Here is an 8,292-nt window from a genome sequence, read left to right on the forward strand (position 1 = left end):
CTTCGTCTTGATGCGGAAAAATTTTCTTTAACACCAACTGCCCCGGTGTGAACTGTCTTGGCTTGACTCTTTTGTTGAAGGCTTTGGACATTCTGTTCTGATAGAGTTGACCATGGCAAACTGCATTCATTCTCTTTCCGTCTATAAGATCTAGTTGCTCATAACGACTCTTCACCCACTCTGCGTCGTCGAGCTCAGCTTCCTGTATGATCCTTAGGGAAGGAATTTCTACTTCAGCGGGAATCACAGCCTCTGTGCCATGAACCAGCATATAGGGGGTTGCCCCGGTTGATGTACGGACTGTGGTGCGATATCCCAATGGAGAAAATGATACTTCCCGTGCCACTATTTATGCTTTTCTATCATTTTCCTCAATATCTTCTTGATATTCTTGTTGGCGGCTTCTACAGCTCTATTCATCTGAGGCCTGTAGGCTGTGGAATTCTTGTGTCTGATCTTGAAAGTTTCACACATAGCTTTCATCAAGTCGATGTTGAGGTTGGAGCCGTTATCAATAATGATTGACTTTGGAATCCCGAACCGACAAATAATGCGGTCGCGGACAAAATCTGCCACGACTTTCTTAGTTACTGCTTTGTGAGATGCTGCTTCGACCCATTTGGTGAAATAGTCTATGGCTACCAGGATAAACCTGTGTCCGTTGGAAGCAGCAGGCTCGATTGGTCCAATAATATCCATCCCCCAGGAGGCGAACGGCCACGGTGAGCTTGTTGTGTTGAGCTCGCTCGAAGGTACCTATATCATATCTGCATGTATCTGACAGCGATGGCATTTCCAGACATATTGGATGCAGTCTGTTTCCATTGTCATCCAAAAGTAACCAGCCCGGAGTATCTTCTTTGCTAAGATAAAACCGTTCATATGTGGACCGCAAGTCCCAGCATGAATTTTCTCTAGCAGCTTGGATGCTTCCTTTGCGTCAACATATCTTAATAGTCCCAAATCAGGAGTCCTCCTATACAGGATTCCCCCGCCGTGAAAGAAGTTGTTTGACAATCTCCGAAGTGTGCATTTCTGAATAGGATTAGCAAGCTCCGGGTACTCTCCTTTTGCCAAATATTCCTGGATATCATGAAACCAAGGCTTTCTGTCTGCTTCCTCTTCAACATGGGCACAGTAAGCTGGCTGATCATGGATCTTCACTGGAATGGGATCAATGAAATTCTTGTCGGGATGCTGTATCATAGATGATAGGGTAGCCAATGCATCGGCGAACTCATTCTGGATTCTGGGAACATGCTGGAATTCCGTCTTTATGAACCTCTTTCTCAATTCCTGTATGTGATGCAGATACGGGAGTATCTTGGAGTTCTTGGTTGCCCATTCTTCTCGTACCTGATGTATAAGTAAATCTGAATCTCCAATCACTAGCAGCTCTTGCACGTTCATGTCAATGGCCATTTTGAGTCTTAAGATGCAGGCTTCATACTTGGCCATATTGTTGGTGCAGGGGAACCTGAGTTTGGCGGACACTGGATAATGCTGACCGGTTTCTGATATTAGGACTGCTCCTATGCCAACTCCTTTGAAGTTTGCTGCTCCATCGAAGAACATTCTCCAACTGTCATAGGGTTCGGCAATCTCTTCTCCTATGAATGATACCTCTTCATTAGGAAAATACGTTTTCAGGGGTTCGTATCCTCCATCCACGGGGTTTTCAGCAAGGTGGTCTGCCAGTGCCTGTCCCTTGACCGCTTTCTGAGTCACATAAACAATGTTGAACTCACTCAACAAGATTTGCCACTTGGCTAGCTTGCCAGTGGGCATGGGCTTCTGAAAAATGTATTTCAAGGGATCCATTCTCGATATGAGATATGTAGTATAGGCACAGAAGTAATGCCTCAGCTTCTGAGCTACCCAAGTCAAAGCACAACAGGTGCATTCCAATAGAGAATACCGGGCCTTGTACGGGGTGAACTTCTTACTGAGATAATAAATGGCTTGTTCCTTCCTCCCCGTTTCATCGTGTTGCCCCAGAACGCAGCCGAAAGCTCCATCTAACACTGCAAGGTAGAGTAATAGGGGTCTACCTGGCTCGGGAGGGACTAAGACTGGTGGTGTTGACAGGTACTCCTTGATTTTGTCGAAGGCCTTCTGGCAGTCATCGGTCCATTTGGTAGCGGCATCCTTCTTCAACATTTTAAATATTGGCTCACAGATAACTGTAGACTGTGCTATGAATTGACTGATGTAGTTAAGCCTTCCCAAGAAACTCATCACATCTTTCTTGTTCCTTGGCGGTGGTAGTTCTTGAATGGCTTTGACTTTCGATGGATCCAGTTCTATTCCTCGGCGGCTCACAATAAACCCAAGCAACTTCCCAGCAGGAACCCCAAATGCACACTTTGCGGGGTTTAGCTTCAGGTTGTACCTCCGCAATCTATTGAAGAACTTCCTCAGATCTTCCATGTGGTCAGTGGCCTTCTTGGATTTGATAATAACATCGTCCACATATACCTCTATCTCCTTGTGTATCATATCATGGAAAATGGTAGTCATGGCCCTCATGTAGGTAGCCCCTGCATTCTTCAGGCTGAATGGCGTCATCTTGTAATAGTACACTCCCCACGGCGTAATGAAAGCTGTTTTCTCAACATCTTCCTCATCCATTCAGATTTGATGATAACCAGTGAAGCAATCTACGAATGACTGTAACTCATGCTTGGCGCAATTTTCGATCAGGATATGTATATTTGGCAAAGGGAAGTCGTCTTTCGGACTGGCCCGGTTGAGATCCCGGTAGTCGACACAAACTCTGACCTTCCCATCCTTCTTCGGCACTGGCACAATGTTGGCTAACCATGTCGGGTATTCCACTACCCTGAGAACCTTACCTTGATCTGCTTGTTGACTTCTTCCTTGATTTTCAAACTCATATCAGGCTTGAACTTTCTGAGCTTTTGCTTTACCGGTGGACACATTGGATCGGTTGGCAGTTTGTGAGCCACAATAGACGTACTCAGACCAGTCATGTCATCATACGACCAGGCGAATATGTCCTCATACTCCTTTAGAAATTCTGTGTATTCTTTCTTCTCCGATTGTGATAGGTGAATGCTGATCCGTGTTTCCTTGGCGTTTTCTGCATCTCCCAGGTTGACAATTTCGGTCTCGTCCAGGTTGGAATTAGGTCTGTTTTCAAAGTTCTCAACTACTTTGACAATCTCGTCAGGTATGTCATCTTCCTCTGAATCAATGTCCGTTTGTTGTGTTGTCTCATTGCATGTCACAGTCATTGGTTCATCAATATAGGTAATAGTAATGTTGTATTGGTAAAGTAAGGAGAGATAGCAATAAATATTAAATCGTAGGAAAAATCAAACATGCTTTTGATAAATTGAATAACTGGTTTGAACATCAAAGATCTTATTGCGGGAATTGAAAATGCGAAAAGAAAATCATTTAGTAAATAAAAATAGTGAATGATTCTTGTTTTAGCCTTGCTACCCCGAGGCTCGTCGGGCTCCGGTTGTTCTGATGCTCCAATTCTTGAGACGTGCCCCTGTGCTCACAGCCCGTATGGAAGGGCCTTCCTCCCCCTCCTCCTCGAGAATAACACAACAGTCCATATCACTGTCCTCTAGAAACAAGTTCTTCACTGCTGCAAGTGCATGTTCTTCATCCGACCCGTAAATAATGTCGGCCTGTTGGAAGGTCTGCTTCAAATGCGGTATTGGCTGCTCTAGTGGGTAGTAAGGACCGCGCCATGGTGGCGACCAGTTACTGAATTCTTCCTAGGTGTAATCATATCCCAAATCGAAGGTAGTGTCATCTTTCTTGAGTTTTATAGGTTTAGAGATCCCTTGGAGGTTCTTGCCGAGCCCTTTACCAGGTTCGTACCCACTCCAATTCAGTATACTCTCGATTTTTTTATCCCACCATTAGTCTTTGTCGACAGCATTGACCCGCTCGATATGGTGGTAAGTTTCTCCACCCAGCTTCCTTCTTCCCCTGACCGCCGGAATGGTCTGGCGACTGTATATAGGGTTGCTGCCGTCGCCGTGAATGATCACTTCCTGGTGATTCCATTCGAACTTTACCGCCTGATGCAGAGTTGATGCTATGGCCCCAGCAGCATGAATCCATGGCTGTCCCAGCAGCAAGTTATAAGATGCTGGTACATCTATTACCTGGAAATCGACATCGAACCAGGTTGGTCCCATCTGTAAGGATAGAATAATCTCACCAATGGTGGACCTCTGAGAACCATCGAAGGCTTTCACATTGATTGCTCCATCTTTTATCTTATGCAGCCTTTTACCCAATTTCTTGAGTGTTACCAGCGGACAGATGTTAAGACTGGAACCTCCATCGATCAGGATTCTGGTGATAAAATAATCTTCACATTGCACGATGATGTGCAGTGCCTTGTTGTGCCCCAGCCCTTCAGGTGGCAGCTCGTCCTCATGAAAGGTGATCTTCTGGCTTTCCAAAACTTGCCCTACCATATTAGCCATTTCCCCGCCAGTGATGTTACTTGGTACGTATGCTTCACTTAACACCTTTAATAGAGCATTCTTGTACGCCTCAGAATTCTGCAGCAAAGAGAGAATGGATATTTGTTCTGGCGTCTTGTTTAACTGGTCGATGACCGAATATTCCTTGGCATGTATCTTCCTCCAAAGGTCATCCGGACCTGTCTCAGTGAGAGGAGGCCGATTGGAGGCCTGCTTGCTCGATTCAGCTAGGTGTTCAGGGGTATAGACTCTACCAGTTCTTGTCATACCCTGTGCTGCGACAGTTTCTTCCATTCTAACCTTGCCTTTCCTTCTTGCCTCGGCTGTATAATCCTAGGGTATGGTACTTGTATAGAATAGTGTCATGGTTGCCATCGCCGCTAGGATCGGCGTGGCCATCCTCACTCCGAACGAAACATGTGCCTTGGGTGGCAAGACTGCAACCTCAAATAGTGCGGGTGCATTTGCCGGAGAAAGATTATGATTGGATTGAGAGTAATTGTTGGTTTATTTGGTTCATCACCTTCTGCAATCAACCCGATGGATCCCTCGGGGTCCCAGTCATCCCACTGGCAGAGGGTTGTTGCGGACGTTTGGAGCGGGTTCTTTTGCCACAATGATCTTGTTATCAATCAAAGACTGTATCTTGTCTTTCAAAGAACGGCATTCATCGACGGTGTGCCCTTTCATGCCGGAGTGGTATGCACAGGATTTGTTTGGGTTAACCCACTGAGAAGGATTCTGAGGGGTTGCGGCAGGGATGGGGTGACATAACCAGCAGCTTTGAGTCTCTCATACAGCTGGTCAATGGGTTCGGCGATGGCTGTATACTGTTTTGGAGGTCTGCGATCGAAATTAGGTCGGGGTCTAGGGAAATTTTGGCGTGCAGGGGGTGATTGATAATGGGATGGTTGAGCATTATAGGTTTGGTAGACATGAGCGGGTTGGGAGTATCTGGGTGAAGTAGGTTGATATGTAGGAGGTGGAGATGACTGATAAGTTGGTGGCGGAGCTTGGTATGAGGGTGTTTGGTAATTTGGGGTTGGCTGGTATGTGAGTCGAGGTATTGGGTAAGCTTGGTATTTGAGGGGAGACTTGGTCCTTTGTGCAACCATCACGGCCCCTACGTCCCTCTTCTTGGAAACACCACCGGACTGTAAGGCCTTATTTGTAGCTTGCAAGGCCTCGATGTTTGTAACCATACCGCTTTTGATACCTTCTTCAATTCTTTCACCCAATTTGATAATGTCGGAGAACTTGTGGTTCTCAATCATCATCAGTCGTTCATAGTACTGTGGATCCTGAGCCCGGACAAAGAACTTGTTCATTTGTTCCTCTTCTAAGGCAGGTCTGACCTTAGCAGCTTCGGACCTCCAGCGAGTAGCATATTCGCGAAACGTCTCTGTGGGCTTCTTCTTCAGATTCTGTATATAGAACACGTCTGGTGCATTCTCCGTATTAAACCTGAATTTGTCCATAAAGTCAGATGCCATGCCTACCCATCTTGACCACTTCTTGGGATGTTGGCTGATGTACCAAGATAATGCCTCTCCTTTCTAACTTCTCATGAACAGCTTCATGCGGATTCTCTCGTCCTTTCCTACTCCAACCAACTTGTCGCAGAATGTCCTCAGATGGACCCTTGGATCTCCCGTACCATCAAACATTTCGAACTTAGGAGGTTTGTACCGCTCGGGCAGTTCGACATCAGGCTGTATGCAAAGATCCTCATAGTTCAGCCCTTCGATTCCTTTGCTTCCGTCAACGCCCTGAATCCGGCTGGTCAGTTTCTTAAGTTCCTCAGCTAGGTTCTTGATAAGCAGATCCTTTTCGTCAGACTCAGGTGTGCATAAGATAGGTTGGGTGGAGTGTGGCATGGTTTCCACATAGATAGGATTGTTATGGTGACCTGGTGTATGGGTGTGGAAATGGTCGTTTGTGGAGCTCTGAGGTTCTAGGATGAGTAGTGGAGTGTTGTTTTGGGTATGGCAGGTGTTGCAATTGGTTCTTTGGTGGAGCAACGGGATGGTGAGGAGCGGGATGCTTCTGTTGTTTTGGGATATTTTGAGAAGGTGTAGGGTTTTGAGTGTTGGGGAAGTTGACATCTGGGGTGCTGAGGGAAAATGACAGGCTTGCCAGATTCCGAACCTGATCGAGCTCTTCCTGAAATTTCAACAGCTTCTGCTCAAGTTGTGACACATTCTCGTTAGGGACCCGAATACCATGGCCATCAGTGGCCTCAACCGTTCAGTTGGGTTCTCCTTCCTGATGTTGTTCAAATCATCCATCTTGCCTTTGTTCTTGCTTTTAACAGGACTAAGAGGAGGAGTGGGTAGAGGGCCCCTGGATCTCGTGGAATAAGATGATGATGCCAGAGTGCACGAACTAACCTTTGGGGAGGGGAATAATAAAAACAAAAATAAAAGGTAACCAAGTTAGTGAGGATCATAAAAAGTATTGCAATATTTAAACACATAGTGCAGGAATGTAAAGCGTGTCCTAATTTGGGAACCTCGTTGTGCCCGAGGTAGGCCTAGCGACAAATTGATTTGGAGAACTTAGAATGCTAAATGCCTCATTTTATTGATAAAAATAAGACGAATCCCAAATCGACACTAAATAAACAGGAAATAAAAGTCACTAATGGCCATTGGCCTTATTACATTTATAAAGCGAAAAAGATAAACTCCTATCTACTTGGTCCCAGAGGGACCTTCCCCAGATTCGGCATCCTTGGCTCCGTCGAACAGCTTCCCCAACTCGCGAAGTCCCAGCAACAGCTACGCTCTTGCTAGATGTCCACCTTCGGTCCCTTCAGCCTCTTGACAATCTTCAACTCTTTTGAGAAACTTTCTTTCCAGTTCTACTATGCCTCGCTCCAAGTATCCTAGCCTTTTGTTGGCGTTGATAGCCATGTCTTTCCATTCCTCAATCAGCTTCTGGTTGGACTCTTGTATCTCGCGGTGTTCGCTCTCGCATTCACGGATCCTTTTGCGCAGCTGGTTGTACTTGACTTGTGCCTCGGCCTTTTCATCTATAATTCTATGACCTCGAACGAACCCCGGCTGGCCCAGACCATCATGATTGTCTTCCAACCAACCTGAATAGAAAGGAGTACAACCGGCATGATATCTGTCTGGCTTGATGGTGTCTTTCCCCATTACGATCTTGCAATGCCACATGTGTTGGGCTTGGCACTTGTAGGAACTATCATCGTTTTGGAAGTCAGCTCGGAAGTGGCTCATCTTGTCGACCCTGGGTATGACTTTCTTCCTACCAGCTTGCCTCATAACTCGAAGAGGGACGTAAGGGTATGTTCCTCTTAGACCAATTAGTATCAGGAAAGGTGCATCTCTGGATCGGGCAATGAACTCCTTTGTCGGAAACCACTCGAACATCCATTGAACCTGTTCTTCGGTCAGATTATCAAATAGCTCAACCCATCCTTTGGCATTCTCAGGCTGAGCGAACATGTCGGGGATGTAATTCATTCGCTTTGGATGGTGGAAAGCGATGTGATCATCCCAGTCCCTTCGCTGAATTTATTGTCGGTATTCGCCCTTTTGGAGATGTTCCATGAGCCAGAGTAGAAGTAGTAAATTGCAGCCTTCGAAGTGTTTTGCTCCTTGTTGACACTTCTCTAAGGCTCGGTATATGTCTGCGATGATCATGGGTACAATGCTGAATGTCTGCCCACAAATCCCCTCCATTAGGGTCTTGGTTACCATAGCCAGCCTGGTATGAATTCTCCCTTTCTTCATCGGAAACACGATCAGACCCAGGAAGCAAAACATGAAGACGAAAACCCTGCGAT

The sequence above is a fragment of the Nicotiana attenuata genome, unplaced genomic scaffold, assembly GCF_001879085.1.
Source record: "Nicotiana attenuata strain UT unplaced genomic scaffold, NIATTr2, whole genome shotgun sequence".
Classification (NCBI taxonomy): Eukaryota; Viridiplantae; Streptophyta; class Magnoliopsida; order Solanales; family Solanaceae; genus Nicotiana; species Nicotiana attenuata.